This window comes from Camelus bactrianus, chromosome 3 (genome assembly GCF_048773025.1).
Source record: "Camelus bactrianus isolate YW-2024 breed Bactrian camel chromosome 3, ASM4877302v1, whole genome shotgun sequence".
NCBI lineage: Eukaryota > Metazoa > Chordata > Mammalia > Artiodactyla > Camelidae > Camelus > Camelus bactrianus.
The window spans coordinates 99835990-99856235 of record NC_133541.1 but is presented as its reverse complement, the minus strand read 5'-3'; the positions used below and the strand labels follow the sequence as shown (position 1 = coordinate 99856235).

The window sequence follows — 20246 nt, the reverse complement described above, 5'->3', positions numbered from 1 at the left end:
CCCCAACACTCGCCACTGGCTGCAGCTTCTCAGCGGCTGCAGATCATTGGCCAAGATGACCCGTCGCTCAGGCTACTCGTCACGCGCCTTTCGCTGGCTCGCGGCCTCCAAGCTGCGTTGACCCGCGCAGGCCTAGGCGGTTGCGAACACCCGCCTCCGATTCCCCACGCGCCGACTTCCGGTCTTTTTCTACGTCTATTGGCCAGCCCCTCTGACTATCGCGTCACGACCTTAAAGTGGATTAGTTAGCCTTGAGGTCAGTCAGAGTAACCCCTGACAATGGGAAACTTCATTGGCAGTATGGAGTGTCGGTCACTTTGTCACAGGACGTCGCGTGGTACAATTGGCCGGTAAGGGTCCATTTCATCCCGCCTCCATCTGAGGTGACGGGAAAGGGTTGGGGAATTTCCACTCTTGTTTAAAATGACGGCTGAGGTGACGATCTGAAAGAATTAATTAGATTTGGAGTAACTTGGCACAGCGCCTGGTGAGGCTTACACGTCAAGGGTGCAAGAGGCGCAGAGGTAACTCAGCTCCCACCTGTCGCTCTCCGCCAGGCGCGGCGACGCTGGCCGGAGAGTTGCTGCACGGGGATTGGAGGGAAGAAGCTATCAGTCTCACCTAGGCCCCACCTTCTTGCCAGTCCCCGGTTGGAGGAGCGGCGCGTCAGTCACTACAGAGGTCGCCGCCTCTGGGGACAGGTGAGGCTGTGGAAACTCTACCTCTGGCTCTTTGGGCGGGATTAGGGGGCTGGGAGAGGCGAGGGGGCAGGGCCGTTCCAGCTGCTCGCCGCCCGCTTGCCCGAGCCGAATCTGGCCCGCCAAGCTGAGGGGACAAGAAAGACTGCTGGGGATGGCCACCCGGAGGCGATTCGGCTCGCCTGCGTGCCAGAACGTGGCTGGGCGCGGCAGTTCCACGACCCGCGGGCGGGGTCGCCCCGCAGGGCTGCGTTCTTTGCCGGTGGAAGGTGGCGGACGTGAGGGCTGGACAGCGCCATGCCTCAGTACTGGGAACTGTCCCACGAAGGAGGGTGGCAAGGCCGCGGAATCACACTATGGGGCTGAACGCAGTGGTCAAGGGTGCGTGCTCTGGAGCAGTTTCGAGTTCTGGTGCCGCCACTTATTTGCTCTGTAACCTCCGGGCGTTAGTCGTTTAATCTCTGTGACTTTCAGTTCACTCATCTCTAAAATGGGGGTAATATTAGTTCCTCCCTCATAGGTTGTTATGAATAAATTGGTAATAACATCAGGCGCTTAGCAAAGTGCCAATCTTAAAGCAAAGATTCATTTTTGTTACTTACTGTTCCTTCAGGAGTCCTCCACCTGACTCGGGCTCCTGCCAGACAGACTAATTATTTGTAGATCTCTGTGATGCAAAACAAGGCTAGCTAAGGGGGTCTTCCCCCTTCTAAGGATCTCTCTCTACATCTATTATCTCTCTATCGCCTTTGTCAATAAAGAGGGCTTTAAAATGCTCATACTCTGAGTAATCCTATGATCAAAGCTGACAAGAAAGGCATTTGGTGTATTTTTTATGGCAAATGTCGTTGACCCAGAGAATGTCCATGTGAGGTTTAGCCAGGAGAGACTGGCTAAAAGCAAAAGATTTGGCATTGTCTCCTCTCTTGCATCTTTAACAAAGGGCTTTGTATATCTTGATTGTGTAATTTTTATTATTTCACCTCCCTTGAACTGGAATCTGAAAATTCTATTTTAAAATAATTTTTAAATCACTTTGAAAATGGATTCTGCCAAACATTTATTTAAAGAGCATTTTGAAGATTGCGAACATTTCTTTGGCTTGGTGATTGCTCATTTTGGCATTTCACATTCAAAGAGACTGTTTTCTTTGAGCAGAACATTTTAGGTAAATGTTCTTTCTAGATAATAACTTGGAGAAAATAGAGGGAAAAAGTTTTGTACCTTTTCTAGAAAACTGTTTTAATGTAAATGCTATGTGTACTGGCTTTAGTTAGAATTTGTGAAACTTAATTAGCTCATATCTTCAGTTCTGTTTAAGTTTTCAAGGCATGTGTGACTAGGTCACAACCCAAACTAATAGCACCAACAGAAGAAACCTAGCACTGCCCAACCCACTTCAAAGCTGGATTATCCAGAATTGGTAATGGATACATCCTTAGGCAAAAACAGGTATTGACTGGTGGAACATTACAAAGGAACTACTTGTCATTCCTACTACTAATACAAAAATAATTTCTGATGCAACCCCTGAACAAACTCTTAAAATTCTTTAAACAAATGTAATGAATCTCAAAGACAGAGGAAGGAAATCTGGATATATACATTTTCCCAATACATTTGAGAGAGAAAAATATACTTTCTACTCAGGCCTTAGCAACCAACTTTGAGTATAGCTGGGAAAATATGATTGAGCAATGGTTTTTGTTTCACCAAGACCTTTACCTGGGACATTTGTTGTCAGTAATTTGACGATCATTATGGGAGTTAGGAACTCTCAATCTCCTAGATTTTGGTGACTGATACATAGAGTCCTTTTTCATATGTACCACATTCATGTGGTTTTACAAATGTGAAACTAATGGAGAAATCATTATCATATCAAGTAATACATGTGATGAATGTACAAGTATCAATGTGATTTAATGGATAACCTTGGTTTTGATATATTTTAAGATGGTGTTTACTACTGAACGAAAGTAACACATTGATTTTTCAAATGCTAAATAAGTAGTACGGCACAAAATCCCTTTTAAAAATATATTTGTTAGAAGTAAACATTAGAATAAAATGTTTTCCCACAGAAAACCAGTGAGAATACTTATTAGGGTGTAGTTGTAATATGTTTCAAAGCACTCTATACCTTTTGACCATCTTTCAAACAGGGAAGGAAAAAGTAAAACTATAGCCAGAAGGCTTTTTAAAACTTCTGAGGTAATAAAAGGCTTCATTCCTTACAAGAAATAGAAGGATGGCACACCAAGTCATAGATAGAAGGACTTTAGCTACATGTAGTTCTCTCACATGCAAACCGTATTTTCTCAAGGTGTTTAATTTCTGCATATCATTCCATCTCAGTTTAGCCCATCTATGTAAGGAAAGAAGAATAAGTAAAGCAACAAATTTGTTGCACTTGGATGTTGTCATTTAACCTGTATAATAACCCTACCATGACTTCACCCATTTTATAGATAAGGAAATTGAAACTCCTAAAAGGTTAAATAGCTTACCCAAACTTGTAAGACCAGTATATGAAAAGGCTAGGATTTGAATTTATTTCGGCCTGATCCCAAAAGCCATGATCTTCCCTCTGAATCACATTGATTCCATGGTGCTCTCAAAGGCAGAGGAACTTCATTAATCAGGTAAACTGATATAATCGTCCCACCATTATATCCTTCTTATAAACTTGCTAATTAGCACTCTAGGTAAAGTTATTCCTAACTACTACCAAATTTGATATCCTCCTCTTTTGTAACATTCAGAAACATTTAATTTAAAATTTATCTCCTGGTTTCTCCAACTATATTGCTAATTTCTTAGAATATCCGATTTCACATTAAAAAATCTGAATAATTAATATGTTCACATGGTTCACATTTCGAAAAGAGTTTTTAAAATACAATGAAAGAGTCCTTTTACTTTGTCCATTAGCCACTCAGATCCCCTCTTATATGCAAACCATGTTATTAGGTTTTTAAGTTTCCTTCTAGAAATGTTTATACATATGTAAGCAGTTTCATACAGGTATTTTTTTCCTGTTTTAATGCAAATGGCAGCATACTATACACACATCTGTATACACTTGCTTTTTTCACCTCGTTTATTCTAGAGATATTCCATGTCAGTATATAAGGCGCTCTATAATTCTTGTTTACTACTTCATGGTATTCTGTTAACTGGGCATACTGTAACTTATTTATCCATTACTATAATATTGGACATTTATATTGTTACTCTTCTTTTTTTTCTCGACAAACAATGCTGCAGATGTCTAACTTTCTAACCTACTCCCTATTCTCCAGGAAGTACTGGGCACATACTAGTTCATCTGAAAAGTTACAAAATTTGCAACTAGACTGAAGGCTACTACTTCTCTGAGCTGTACTTGAATACACCTACAAGATGTCTAGCAACATTTAGTAAGTGGGCATATTTTAAAAAACAAGGAGCTATGCCTGCAGCTGGACTACCCCACCACACAGCCTAAGAAAATTATACCAAATTATTCAGCAAAGATCCTAGAATTTATTCTGCGACTGGGCCTACCCTTCCTGAAAAGGGGAAAATGTGTGTGTGTGTGTGTGTGTGTGTGTGTGTGTGTGTGTATTTCAAACTTCTAAAACTAATGAGTATATAAATATCCCTTGTGGTGGAGTCACTCAGGTTCTCAAGAAGAGAGGAGAGAACAATTATTATCCATTTTCTTCCTTGGGGTTCTGTCAGGATTTCTTAATCCTTGAAGTGGTGGATAAAGGGCAGCATGTCAAGGAGAATATGCAAAAGGGTTATTGAGTGGAAGTAGGATTTAGTGGGAGGGTCTCTTGGGTTGGCAGTCAGAAATATCAAGTCTACTTCAAATGGATGATATATTTCTGTGTGTGATACTGTGATCCTTGACAAAGAAAGTTTATGTGTCCACTTGACCTTTTGAGGTATGCTTTAATTTAATTTGGGGGTGGGTAATTTTAATGGAGGTACTGGAGATTGAACCCATGACCTTGTGCATGCTAAGCACACACTCTGCCACTGAGCTATACCCTCCCAGCTATGAGGTACACTTTAAAGGTATATAACTTCAGAGGCATTTCATATCACAAAATATAGTTTGAGTTCAAATCAAATACCATACAAGTACAGAAAAAGTACGGTAGGTTACATGCAAAACCAAGATTTTAATAGTCATTTTCTATGGGTACTGGAATAATCATACAAAGATTTATAAAATTCCTTTTTTCTTTTTTAAATGTTTATATTTTCTAGGCTTTTCTTTATTTTCTTTTTCCACAGTGAACATATACTTTGGGTGGGGGTTAATAGGGTTTATTTATTTGTAATGGAGGTCCTGGGGATTGAACCCAGGACCTTGTGCATGCTAAGCAGGCCCTCTACCACTGAGCTATACCCTCCTCACTGGAACATATATTTTTTGAGTAAAATAAATTTAAATAAAATATCATTTCAAATAATTCTGCAATTTTTTCACAAGTTCGTTCAACCAACATTTAGTTCATTCCTACTGTGTACATGGCACTCTGCCAAGTCTTCAGAGAAAACATAAAAGAAGCAGATTTAATGCACTTCTTTTCAGTTACACTGATACATATACTTATTGATGATGAGGTAAATAAAATGCACATGGAATAGTAGAGAACAGTCTTAAACAACAGAAAGACAAATTCAGGACAATACAATAAACTATTTTACAGTATTGAGTAGATAGGAAGTAAATGAGAAGTCAAAATGGAGTAAGTTTATATAGGAAAAAACTTTGATTATGATCATTTTGAACTAGGAACTAACTGGAGGAAATAGAGGTAAAGCATTCCAAATGAAAAGGAAAGATGACAGAATTGAAAGCCTTCAAGTGGTGTGTCAAGATGGGAAAAAGACTAACCTAGTCACTGCAAAGAGAAACTTAAAAAAGAAATTTCTCTTTGGTTAAAGAAATGTTGAATACTGGACTGAGGGCTTTACATTTGGTTCACAGTTACTGAAAAGCAAAGTTGCAAGATAAAATTGTTAAAGGGAGATCACAATTTTTTGTTTTGTTTTGTTTTGTTTGGTCTGCATTGTAAGAGTTGGGATGAGACAAGGAGATATTGGAGTCTAGGAAACAAGCAATCTTGCTGTGGTACTTAATCCAGGTGTGAGGTAATGAAGGCCTGAATCAGGGGAGTGGCTATCAGAATGGAGAGAAAGGAACTGTCAGCAAGCATAAGAATCAACACTTGGTGCCTGATTAAATATGGGGAACAATAGAGTTAGGAACAAAAGTTACTTGAGAAAAATCAAAACAAACTTTCTGAAGGGAAATGTGACATCATGTATCAAGATTCTTTCTTTAAATTTCTATTTCCTTCTATTAGAATGGCTAAAATCCAAAGTACTGACAATACCAATTGCTGGTAAGGATACAAAGCAACAGGAACTTTCATTCATTACTGGTGAGAATGCAAAATGTCATAGCCATTTTGGAAGAGAGTTTGGAAAGTTCTTACAAAGCTAAATATAGTCTTACCATACGATCCACAATTGCACTCCTAAATATTTACCCACCTTTATGAAAACTTATACCCACATAAAATCCTGCATGGGAATGTTTATAGCAGCTTTCTTAATCACCCAAACCTGGAAGCAACCACAATTTCCTTCAATAATGAAATGGATAATCAGACTGTGGTACAGCCATACAATGGAACACTATTCATTAATAAAAATGAATGAGCTGTCAAACCATGCAAAGACAAAGATGAACTTTAAGTGCATATTGCTAAGTGAAAGGAGCCAGTTTAAAAAGGCTGCATACTGTATGATTCTATTTATATGACATTCTGGAAAAGGCAAAACTATGGAGATGATAAACAGATCACTGTGCCAGAGGTTGAGATGGGGGAAGAGTTGAACAAGTGAAGCACAGAGGATTTTTTTAGGGTGGCAAATTTTTGTATGATATTCTGTTCTGTATGTTACTGTAATAGTGGATACATGATACTATGCATTTGTCAAACCTAAATAACTTTACAAGTGACTTTAATGTATGAAAAAAAAGCTTTTAAATCATTTAGTAGGTCAGGGAATCCTAGAATGAAATGTAGACTATGACAAAAGAATCTAGTCATCACAAATGTATGAAACAACTTCACTGAAGGGAGTAGAGGAAAAATGTAACTTTGGAAATGAGTGTTGTCTCTAAGACTAAAGACAAAACGAATAGCACATAAGCACTGTACTCTAGTTGGTCAAGTTCTTTCCCATGGAGATATGCAGTAACAATTCTGAAACCACTATGTATGTACAGGAACTGAATAATTGTATAAATGGATGGCAGATGGTGGGAGCCTACTTTCTCACTATTGGAGTGAGAGATTGCAGATAAGCAAGAGGAAGAGGCTAGACTGATCTGTGTGGTAATGGATTAGAGTTGGAGACATCAGTATGATCTCATATTTAGTTTAACATAGTTGTTATATTTAATATAACAAGTGGATATATGTAAAAATACATATATATGTATAAACACATGTTAGTATACACACATATTTTTCCTTGCTCTGTCAGCTATAAATAACACTCCAGTAGCAACATGCATGCCTTATAACCAGATCTTGGTTTTTAATATCATTCTTCAATAAAAGGAACTATAGCTTCTTAGAGAAATGGCTTGATTCTAGGAGCAAAAAATACACACATACACAAAATAATGAGGGTATCTCAAAGAGATACAGGAGCTAACTGAAAAAGCTCCCAGTGGCCAAAGCTGGAAGAATTTGAGCAAATAAATAGTCTTAGATTATAACCCAAAGTATAAAATGAATATCCATGAGTCCATTTGCATATAAGTGATTGAATAAGTAAATTAATGGGGAGAAGAGATAAGTCTTCTGTGCAAAAGAATTTCAAAGTCATGTAGATATTCTGCCCTCAAGGAGGTGAAGCATAACTCCCTTCTCCCTAAGTGTAGGTTGTGCATAATGACATCCTTCCAAAGAGTGCAGTGTGGAAAAGGGAGGAGGAAGAGTAACTTTATAGTGGAGAAACCTGACAAACACTACCTCAACCAGGTGATCAAGATTAATGTCAGCAGTGATAAATCATGTTGATACTATGTATCCTTGATATTATGTGCAAGAAAAGTCTGAGAACTGTCATAGTCAAGAAGAACCTAAGGAGACATGATGACTAAATGTACTGTTGTATCTTGAATGGGATCCTGGAACAGAAAAAGGACAAGAGATAAACATGAAGGAAATCTGAATAAAGCTAATGAATTGTAGCTAATAATAATGTATCAGTGTTGGCTCCTTAGTTGTGATAAATGTACCATACTAATATTAGATGTAGTAATAGAGGAAACAAGCAGGCTATGTAGGAACTCTGTACTATCTTTGCAACTTTTTTTTAAGTCTAAAACTATTCTAAAATTTAAAGTTTTTATTTTTAATTTAACTTTTTTATTTTTACATTTATATATTTTATTTTTATTTTTAGTAAAATTGTTTTTTTATTTTTCCAGTTTTATTGAAATATAATTGACATAACATTGTATTAGTTTAAGGTATACACCATACACAGCCATTATGGAAGACCAGACAGTATGGGGATTCCTCAAAAAACTAAAAATGGACTTACCATATGATCCAGCAATCCCACTCCTGGGCATATATCCGGAGGGACTCTGATTCGAAAAGATACCTGCACCCCAGTGTTCATAGCAGCACTATATACAATAGACAAGGCATGGAAGCAACCTAAATGTCCATCAACAGATGACTGGATAAAGAAGTTGTAGTACAACTTTTGGTCAATTAATCTCTGACAAAGGAGGCAAGAACATACAATGGAGTAAAGACAGTCTCTTAAGCAAATAGCGTTGGGAAAACTGCACAGCTGCATGTAAATCAATGAAGTTAGAATACTTCCTCACACCATACACAAAAATAAACTCAAAATGGTGTAAAGACTTAAACATAAGACAAGACACTATAAACCTCTTAGAAGAAAACATAGGCAAAACATTTTCTGACACAAATCTAAGCAATGTTTTTCTAGGGCAGTCTACTCAGGCAATAGAAATAAAAGCAAAAATAAACAAATGGGACCTAATTAAACTTACAAGCTTTTGCACAGCAAAGGAAACCATAAGCAAAACAAAAGGACAACTTAGGGCATGGGAGAAAATATTTGTAAAAGATGAGACTGACAAGGGCTTAATTTCCAGACTATATAAACAGCTCATACAACTTAATAAGAAAAAAAAATAAACAACCCAATCCAAAAATGGGCATAAGACCTAAAAAAGCAGTTCTCCAATGAAGACATACAAGTGGCCAATAGGCACATGAAAAAATGCTCAAGAAGAGGTAAAAGTGTCACTATATGCAGATGACATGATACTGTATATAGAAAACCCCAAAAGGTCCACAAAAACTGCTAGAAATAATCAAAGAATTCAGCAAGGTAGCAAGTTACAAGATTAATGTTCAAAAATCAGTTGCATTTCTTTACACTAATGATGAATCAACAGAAAAAGAAAGTAAAGAAACAATCCCCTTTAAAATAGCACCCAAAGTAATAAAATACCTAGGAATAAATTTAACCAAGGAGGTGAAAGACTTATACACGGAAAACTATAAAACACTGATGAAGGAAATTAAAGAAGACTTAATAAAATGGAAAGATATCCCATGCTCCTGCATTGGAAGAATCAATATTGTTAAAATGGTCATACTGCCCAAGACAATCTACAGATTTAATGTAATCCCTATCAAATTATCCAGGACATATTTCACAGAACTAGAACAAATCATAATAAAATTTATATGGAACCACAAAAGACCTAGAATTGCCAAAGCATTACTGAAGAAAAAGAAAGAGGCTGGAGGAATAACTCTCCCAGACTTCAGACAATACTATAGAGCTACAGTAATCAAAACAGCATGGTATTGGTACAAAAACAGACATATGGACCAATGGAACAGAATAGAGAGCCCAGAAATGAACCCACAAACTTTTGGTCAACTAATTTTCGACAAAGGAGGCAAGAATATACAATGGAATAAAGACAGCCTCTTCAGCAAATTGTTTTGGGAAAACTGGACAGCAGCATGTAAATTAATGAAGCTAGAACACTCCCTTACACTATACACAAAAATAAACTCAAAATGGATCAAAGACTTAAGCATAAGACAAGATGCAATAAACCTCCTAGAAGAAAATATAGGCAAAACATTATCTGATATACATCTCAAAAATGTTCTCCCAGGGCAGTATACCCAAGCAATAGAAATAAAAGCAAGAATAAACAAATGGGACCTAATTAAACTTACATGCTTCTGCACAGCAAAGGAAAGCATAAGTAAAACAAAATGACAACCTATGGAATCGGAGAAAATTTTTGCAAATGAAACTGACAAAGGCTTGATCTCCAGAATATATAAGCAACTCAGACGACTTAATAAGAAAAAAACAAACAACCCAATCCAAAAATGGGCAGAAGACCTAAACAAGCAATTCTCCAAGGAAGAAATACAAATGATCAATAAGGCACATGAAAAAATGCTCAATATCACTAATTATCAGAGAAATGCAAATCAAAACTGCAGTGAGGTATGTGATACCTCACATCACACCAGTCAAAATTGCCATCATTCAAAAGTCCACAAATGACAAATGCTGGAGAGGCTGTGGAGTAAAGGGAACCCTCCACTGCTGGTGGGAATGCAGTTTGGTGCAGCCACTGTGGAAAACAGTATGAAGATTCCTCAAAAGACTAGGAATAGACTTACCATATGACCCAGGAATCCCGCTCCTGGGCATATATCCAGAAGGAACTCTACTTCAAAATGACACCTGCACCCCAATGTTCATAGCAGCACTATTTACAATAGCCAAGACATGGAAACAGCCTAAATGTCCATCAACAGATGACTGGATAAAGAAGAAGTGGTATATTTATACAATGGAATACTATTCAGCCATAAAAACTGACAACATAATGCCATTTGCAGCAACATGGAGTTCCTGGTGAATGTCATTCTAAATGAAGTAAGCCAGAAAGAGAAAGAAAAATACCATATGAGGTCACTCATATGTGGAATCTAAAAAAAAAAAAAAAAAAAAAGAACATAAATACAAAACAGAAACAGACTCATAGACATAGAACACAAACTTGTGGTTGCCAAGGGGGCGGTGGGTGGGAAGGGACAGACTGGGATTTCAAAATTTGTAGATACTGACAGGCATATGTAGAATAGATAAACAAGATTATACTCTATAGCACAGGGAAATATATACAAGATCAATATATACAAGCTTACAGCAAAAAAAAATGTGACAACAAATATATGTATGTTCATGTATAATTGAAAAATTGTGCTGTACACTGGAATTTGACACAACATTGTAAAATGACTATAATTCAATAAAAAAAGTTTTAAAAAATGCTCAATATCACTGCAAATCAAAACTACAATGAAGTATCACCTCATACTAGTCAGAATGGCCATGACTCAAAAGTCCACAAACAATAAATGCTGGAGAGGGTGTGGAGAAAAGGGAACCTTCCTACACTGTTGGTGGGAATGTAGTTTGGTGCAGCCATTATGGAAAACAGTATGGAGATTCCTGGAAAGACTAAAAATAGATTTACCGTATGATCCAGCAATCCCACTCCTGGCCATATATCCAGAGGGAACCTTAATTCAAAAATACACATGCACTCCAATGTTCATAGCAGCACTGTTTACAATAGCCAAGACATGGAAACAACCTTAATGTCCATCAATAGATGACTGGATAAAGAAGCTGTGGTGTATTTATACTATGGAATACTATTCAGCCTTTAAAAAGAATAAAATAATGCCATTTGCAGCAACATGGATGGACTTGGAGATTGTCCTTCTAAGTGAAGTAAGCCAGAAAGAGAAAGAAAAATAAATGATAATCACTTACATGTGGAATCTAAAAAAAAGACAAACGAACTTATTTGCAAAACAGAAACAGACTCACAGACATAGAAAACAAACTTACGGTTACCAGGGGGGAAAGAGGGTGGGAAGGGATAAATTGGGAGTTTGAGATTCGCAGATACTAACTTCTATAAAATAGATAAACAACAAGTTCGTACTCTGTAGTACATGAAACTATATTCAATATCTTGTAGTAACCTATAATGAAAAAGAATTTGAAAACAAATATATGTATGTATATGTATGACTGAACTGTTATGCTGTACACCAGAAATTGATACATTATAAACTGTCTATACTTCAATAAAAACAAAACAAAACAAGAGTTTATCAGACAAAGCACAAAATATTACATAGCAAAAAATCAATACAACCTAAATATCTAACAGGAATTAATTGAAATTAACTCTCAATTTTGATATACAATTTGATTCTATAATCATTAAAAATGAAGTTCATATTATATCAAATAAAAGATAAAATTATAAAACAAAGAGTATATAATATTCACAACACACTAAAATGAATAGAATAATCCCATACATCAAAATGACATACACCAGACGGATTGTCTGTGGATGGTGAGATAATGGGTGATTTTTATTTATTTTATTTATTTATGTTTTCAATTTTTCTATAAGTAATATATTACTCTGGTGATCAGGAACAAGTTTAATAAAGTTTGTAAGAAAAAAATCCTTTTAGGTGTAGAATCAGGGGACTGATCAAATGACATATTTATTAGCAGTACTAGGAAAATTAAGCTGGAATCATTCTTTTTCAGGTGAAGATGGTGGGTTTACCCTATGTGTTTGGTTTCAGACAGCAGTGGGAAGAACTTTGCAGAAATAGAACATTGCATGGTAAGTCAGCCAGAAACCCTCAAAAGAAATACACTGAACAGAAACAGATCAATATCTTTACTGTAACTGGAATCAATTTTTTTTAAGTGTTAAGTTGTAGCTTTGCCTTTTGCAGAAATAAGTATCTCTATGCAGAAAGGTCACGTGGTTAGCAATGGAGATTAAGTCACTTTTCCCCCAGGTGAGTCCTTAATGAGTATATTTTGGGTATTGTCTCCACTGCAAGATGAATACTGAAAATATGAGTATTAACAGCAATTCTGTGAGCTTCCCACCATCCCGCAATACTAATTAAAAGGTAAGGTCAAAAGTCACACTGAGAAGTAAGTACCAGCAAGTATGTAGGGGTTCAACCCAGATGCACTGGTCCACAGTTGTACAAGCACTTTGACAAGAATAGGATTACAATAGCCTGCAGTCAGCAGATCCCTTGGAGAAACTCAGAATCCTACCATGTGCATCACAGTGAAGCCCCCACCTCTCCTACTCCACACCTGGGAAACCTGAAGCTAATCACTCCAAACATCCTGTTTCATATGTCCTCTTGTGCCCTGCAGCTTGGTCAGCCACACCCATCCTCTCTAGAAGCTCTCCTTGGCTGGTATACCATGGCATTCTGCCATAGACTTCAAAAAGTCTGATGACTGGCGAAAGTTTGGAATCTCATAGTCTGAGCACTTCCCTGATGAGAAAACAGTTAAATAGTAACCCCCACAGCAAGTATCAGCTTATCTTTTAGGTCATGGTGGTCTGGCATGTAGAGAATTAACACTTTTGAATCAGAAGAATTCTTGAGGAGTCCTCTAGTCTTCACAATCCCCTTTTTAATAAAGGAGGAACTGCATGACTGGGCATTAGGGTCAGTTCTCCAAGGAAAAATCTCTGAGGTTACCTATATGACCCCATCTGTCACCCTTTGATGTTTCCTTTAAGAGTTGGACGTACATCGTTGCTTACCACTAAGTGAGGAGACAATAAGCCCAGGATTCCAACTTGGGGAGGAATTTTGGCTTATATGTGAGAACTGAGTCATTCTGAAGGCTGACCTTGAAGACTCTTGCGGAGTGTTTGAACTCAAATCAGTTTACCACACCCCTTACTCATCAAGGCAGACTCATAAATCAGGAGACACAGCATGGCGTTCACCTGCAGGGCAGGTAACAGTGCCACCTCCCTAATGTTCTTCCCCAAAGAAGTGGCATAGTGTCTGCTATGGCCTCAAAAGGATACCTATAGACAGTCTAGTTGAGACATGAGTCTGGTACAAACTCACAGAAGCTGTAAGAAAAATTGTGGTTGGGACTCTACCCTGAAACTTCTTACCTAGAGAGCCCTCTTAAATCATGGCATTGGTATCATTGGTGACAAGGAATTTAAAAACAAAAAACCAAAAAAACAACCAGGGTTGGACTTCTTCAGCAGAGATCTAGTAGGTACAAAAGTTTTGTCAGCTGAAGAGGATTGCTTCACCATTACAAGACTTATGGGGACAAATGTCTGAAAAGTGGGCAAGCCTGTCAGTGGCCTCTGGAGCTTAACAAAAGCCCTAGTCTGTCCCAGTGCCTCACCCCATAAGCTAGCAAGGTTTTTAACTAAGATTGAGCCATAACAGAGAGTCCAAAAAGTGGCAGTACTGTTCTATTTACTAGGGATTTTAGGATTCCTGGAGAGTGACCAAAGGATTCAGAAATGTTACCAAAAAAAAAAAAAAAAAAAAATCAAGAGTAGTAGTGAGACCACTATTCAGACCCTGATCATCTCCAGTCCAGCAGTTACTGTCACAAGTCCCACAAATCCCAACATGTTGCTCTCTCATATACCTTTAGCAGGAATGTAAATTGATACAGTCTTTAGGGAAATCAATTTGGAGGTGCCTTCAAAATTTTTAATGCACATACCCTTTGACTTAGTAAATCCATTTCCAATTCTGGGGTAATAGTTGCAGAGAGACACTCACACATTAACTCAAAAATATATGTACAAGGATATTCATTGGAATCTTGCTTGTCCATCAATAAAGAAGCGACTGAATAAGTTGTAGTACAGCTATAAAATGACCTGGTTATACACTTGATAAAAAGAATGAATGAAATCTGTAAATAGAATGTTCATGGTAAACTGCTGAGTAAAAAAATATACGCAATTCTATTTTTGAGTAAAAATATTTTATTTGAACACTTATTATTTGAATTGTCTACAGTGAGCATATAACACTTTTGTAATAAAAAATTTCCAAAAGTACCCCAGTTATTACCTTAAAACTAAACTTTAGAAGTTGGTAGATGAATTTTTTTTTATTTTAAAAAATCTTTATTGTTGTTATGTTGCTTGTCCAATAAATTAAAATTGGGAGGAAAAAGCAAATTAATTAAAATTTAGAAAGCACCTTTTTTAGGTTGAATGTAGGGAATTACACTTAACTCAGAGATATCTGAACTTAAGAAGAAATATTTTACATATACATCAATCATCAATATATACATATACACACATATGTATTGCCACAGTTCTCATAGTATGGTTTATAGACTCCTGGAGGCCCCAAGGTCTTTTCAGGGCCATGAAGTCAAAACTGTTTTCATTACAATTCTAAGATATTACTTTTCACCATGTTGTCTTTTTAATGGTATAAAAGCAATCGTGGGTAAAAACTGCTTGTGCGTTAGCACAACTCAAGGCAATGGTATCAAACTGTAGTCGTAGTTAATGTAGTCTTCCCCACTCAGCCCTCAAAGGGAAAAAAGCCAATTTTAGTATGAATATCCTTAATGAGGCATTAAAATTCGACCCTCGAGTACATATATTTTAAATATTCTATTTTGTAAGGAAATGGGAAGTATTCATAAAGCTCTTCTGCTATACATTGCTTGTCTCAGATACATTGATTGTCTCCAGAAAGACACTGACACAGCTCTTCTGATCGCAAAGCTGACCTAACCACTTTTTCATGGAACACAATTTTTATTTGAAAGTGTGACTGACAGATAAATTTTGGTAATTCAGACTTGTGTATTTGGCAGACATTTTCTGAAGCCTGCCACTTGAAGGAAAACAGCTGACAGTATTTGTTTCCAATTATAAAATCCAAGCTTTGGGGCAAAAATGAGGATTTTTGCAAAATTGTGTCCACCACCATTGGTTTACAGTTTCCCAAAACTTTTAAAAACTTTTCTGAAGAGATAGTGGTGATATTAACAAATGTGGTTTTGATATTATATAATTAAATGTGTCGATATTTGCAAGACCCACATAACTCGGTGGACCAGTATTTCCCAAATGACCAATGCTTGATGTTACAAAACCATGCACAAGTAAAACGACCATCCAAAGGTAGACCACTGGATTTTAATGTAACAGAGTATGAAAATGTATCGTTATGGTTTCAACCTTTACAAAACTAACAGTTGTTAAATTTTGGTGTGGTATTAAACTGAATAACCACAATTATCTGGAAAATACATTAAAATATTTCTCCCTTTATAAACTACATATCTGCATAAGACCTGACTTCCTTCATATTATTCAACCAAAACACTGTATTTCAATTGAATGAATGTGGAAGCAGATAGGAGAATCCATCTGTCTTTTATTAAGCCAGACATTAAAAAGTCCACTCATCTCATTAAATCTTTTCTTGTTTGGAAAGATAAATTTTATAAAAATATGTCACTCATGTTCACATTTATAAAATGAACTTACAGATTTTTTTAATTCCTCAGTTTTAATCTTTGATGTCGATAGACAAACCCCACAAATCTAAATAAGAGCTCTTTGGGTCTTTAATAATTTTTCAAAGTGTAAAGGGGTTCTGAGACCAAAAGGTATCAGAACTGCTGCAGTACAATAGTATAGCAGTTCTAGTGGAGGCAGAAGAATGGAGGAAGATGACCTATGGAGCCACTGCCTGGTTTTCAGTCTCTTTCCCACTTAGCCACTGCTCATCTTTAGCCCAACAGTCAAAGCTTGGGAACAAGAGCTCTGAACTGTGTTCTGGGTATCTCTAATGTGAGCCTATGAAAGAGAAAAGGCACTTCTTTCCTCCTCATCTAAGACTCCAGATGAGACTTGGAGGTTGCTCTGGGTAAAGAGAGAGACTAGGAAAGGGCAGATGAGAGTGAGGCAACTTCCTAGCCATTAAGGAGTTTATTTAGAAACCCCAAAGATAGGTGGTAAGGACAAGCTATTAGGGGCCACAGCTGGTCTGCTTGGGCTCAATAGCATGGACAGGGAGGGGCCCAGGACATCTGCTAAAGCAGCAATACTGGGATTTCTTTTGCCCTGCTCTGGCCAACTTATTAAAATGGCCTATACCCTTCAGTGACCTATAAGAACCAACAATTCTTCTAGGCCACAATACCTAGTACCACATGGTTAATTAGAATAGGTCATGAAAACATGAAAAGAGATCAAGATTAAAGAGAAAAAAAATGTAAACCAACATAGTAACAACAGCTACTTTCCCACATACCTCCCCTTCCACCTCCACATTCACCTAAGCCTCTCCCTTTTCCTCCCACTATCCACCCCTCCCCTGGCCTGAGCCTTCTTTCCTTTGGCTATTACTGATTGTTAAGGGATATAGTCAGTAGGATGGGGAATTTAGGGGTAAGGCATTTCACTATGATTTGAGTCTTCTCTGTGCCATTTACTGGCTGTGTGATCAAGGAAGTTACTTTCCTTCTCTGAACCCTCAGTTTTCTACATTCTTTCAGATGAGTTGATCCTCTAGCTCTGATCCTATAGTTATTAATGAACAGAAGAAGCTAAAGGCTCTGAAATAAATGTATTGCCATTGAAAAGAGCAGAGGATCTAGAGAAGAAATATAGCTCTAGTTTGCATCACTACACATTATCCCCTTTGGACATGGATATATTCACAGGAGGTGAACAAACACAGGTCTCTGAAAACAACCTGGAGAAACCTCTCAAGGCCATAGTTCTTCCCTTGGGTTCACTTAGCTAGCATGCTCCTGGAGTTGGTATTGGAGAACTCCCCAGTTCTTGCCCAGCAGTGGTGATTCCTTTGGTCTTGGAAGCCCTAGAGGTTTTCAACCTCCCTACTGTGACTCTGCTAATTAGATCCCAGACTCTGGCCCCTACTATTCTTTTCATTTTTAAAACAGCTTCATTGAAATATAATTTGCATACCACCCAATTCATCCAAAGTATACAACAGGTGACTTTTTTACATTCACAGTTGTACAACCATCATATCTATTTTAAAACATTTTCATCATCCCTAAAAAGAAATCCTAAACCCACTTGCCACTATCTCTAACACCCCAAGTCCCCAGCCCTAGGCAGCCACTTGTCTACCTTCTGTCTTTAAAGATTTGCCTATTCTGATAGTTCTTATATATGGAATCATAAAACACATGGTCCCTTGTGACTAGCTTCTTTCACTTAGAATGATAATTTTCAAGGTTCATCAGTGTTATAGCATGTATCAGTGCTTCATTCCATTTTACTGCTGGATAATATTCCGCTGTATGTATGTAACACATTTTGTTGATCTTCTCATCAGTTTGGGTTGTTGAATCATTTGGGTTACTTCTACCTTTTGGCTATTGTGAATAATACTCCTATAAACAGTGGTGTAACAGTGTCTGAGTTTTTGGTTTCATTTCTTTTGGGTATATACCTAGGAGTAGAATTGCTGGATCATGTGGTAATTCTATGTTTAACTTTTGAGGAACACAAACTGTTTTCCAGGGCTGATGTACCATTTTACATTCCCACCAGAGACGTATGAGGGTTCCAATTTCTCCACATCCTTACTAATACTAGTTATTTATAACCATCCTAGGGGGTATGAATGATATCTCCTTGCGGTTTTGATTTGTGTTTCTCTGATGGCTGATATTGAGCATCTTTTCATGTGTTTATTGGCCATTTATATATCCAGATAAATGTCTACTTAGATCCTTTGTCCATTTTTAAATTGGGTTATTTGTCTTTTTATGACTGAGTTGTAAAAGTTCTTAATAAATTCTAGATACAAGTCTGTTACAAGATATGATTGTAAATATTTCTCCCATTCTGTGAATTGTCTTTTCCCTTTCTGGATAGTATAATTTGGAGCACAGAAGTTTTAAATTTTGATGATGCCCAATTAATTTTTTTGTTGTTGTTATTTGTGCTTTTGGTATCATATCTCAGAAACCAGTGCCAAATTTAAGGTCATGAAGATTTACACCTATGTTACACTTAACTCTAACCCTATGTTTTCTTCTAAGAAGAGGTAGTTTAGCTCTTAAATTTACATTTTTGATCCATTTTGAATTAATTTTTACATATAATGTGAGGAAGGGGTCCAACTTTATTATTTTGCATATAGATGTCCAGTTTTTCCAGCACCATCTGCTGATTTTTTGGGGGTGGGTGGGTGGGTAATTAGGTTCATTTATTTATTTAATGGAGGTACTGGGGGTTGAACCAAGGACCTCATGCATGCTAAGCATGCACTCTAACACTGAGTTATACCTTCTCTTCACCATTTGTTGAAAAGACTATTCTTTTACCATTAAATTGTCTTGGCACCCTTATCAAAAATTAATTGACCTAAGTGTGAGGGTTTGTTTCTGGACTGTCAATTCTGTATGTCTTTCCTGACGCTGGTACCACACTGTCTTGATTACTGTAGCTCTGAATTAAATTCTGAAATTGGAGAGTGTGAGTCCTCCAACTTGGTTCTTCATTTTCAAGATTGTTTTCACAGTTCTAAGTTGGCCTCTACTATCCCTACCCTAGGAGACAAGGCTTCACCCACACTGCTTCTTCCAAGGTATTTATTATGGTAACCTACAGCCCCAATCCTCAGACTCTCCAACCTCATCTTGCAATTTTCTCTCCCTCGCTTCTCCACTCTAGCTATACGGATGGGCCTTTTCTCAGTTTCTCAAACATTCTGAAGTCCTTCCTGCCTGAGAGCCTTTGCTCTGATACTCCCTTTGCCAAAAATGCTTCCCTTCCATTCCCCACCCCACCCCACCCCCAATTCCCAAGGCTGACTTCTTTTTGTCATTCAGGTATTTGCTCAAATGTTAATCTATGGTAGTCACCTACCCTCTTTATTGCATTTGCTTTTTTTTTTTTTACGTTAGCTTTTACTATTCACTTAAAACTGTCTGATAGTCTTATGCATATATCTTTACATACTTACTTATTTTTGTCTCCCCCTACTAGAATGGAAACTCCTGGAGAGCAGAGATCTTGTCTTATTTAACACTGAATTCCTATACATAGAATACTGCCTGGCATATGATAGATATTTAACACATATGTATTTGTTGAATGAATGAATGAATGAATTGGTTAGTCAAGCCTTGGACAGCCCCTACTGTGAGATTCAGCACCAGGAAGAGGGGTAAGAAGCAATGAACTGATCTTCAAACCAGAATTAATTACTTTCCTTGTAATCACCTTCTCCCACTTTGTACTAGGTGGCAGTTCCTCCCTCCTTTTATTCAAAAGCTTCCCCCAAATCCTTCTTCTAACATATGTCTGCATTTGAGAAGTAAATACAGACACATTCCTGCCTTCCCCAATCTATGCTCTGGATTGCTCTCAGGAAAAATGATCAAAGATGTCTCTGGCCATAGTATATATGGACAAGTGCACACTCAGGTCCATTTGCAAAGACAAAAGTCTATATTGTTGGGAAGCATTAGGCCACTGGACAAGGGGACAGAAGAACACTGATCTAAGAAGGCAAG

At 37.4% G+C, this 20246-nt stretch overlaps 1 long non-coding RNA gene across 1 annotated transcript; it reads left to right on the top strand.

Moving 5' to 3' along the window:
* The first annotated feature begins 147 nt into the window (after positions 1–147).
* LOC141577095 (uncharacterized) lies at positions 148–14285 on the top strand. Its single transcript, XR_012505664.1, has 2 exons — positions 148–701; positions 12453–14285. It is a non-coding gene; the product is annotated as an uncharacterized LOC141577095 (long non-coding RNA).
* The last annotated feature ends 5961 nt before the right edge of the window (positions 14286–20246 follow it).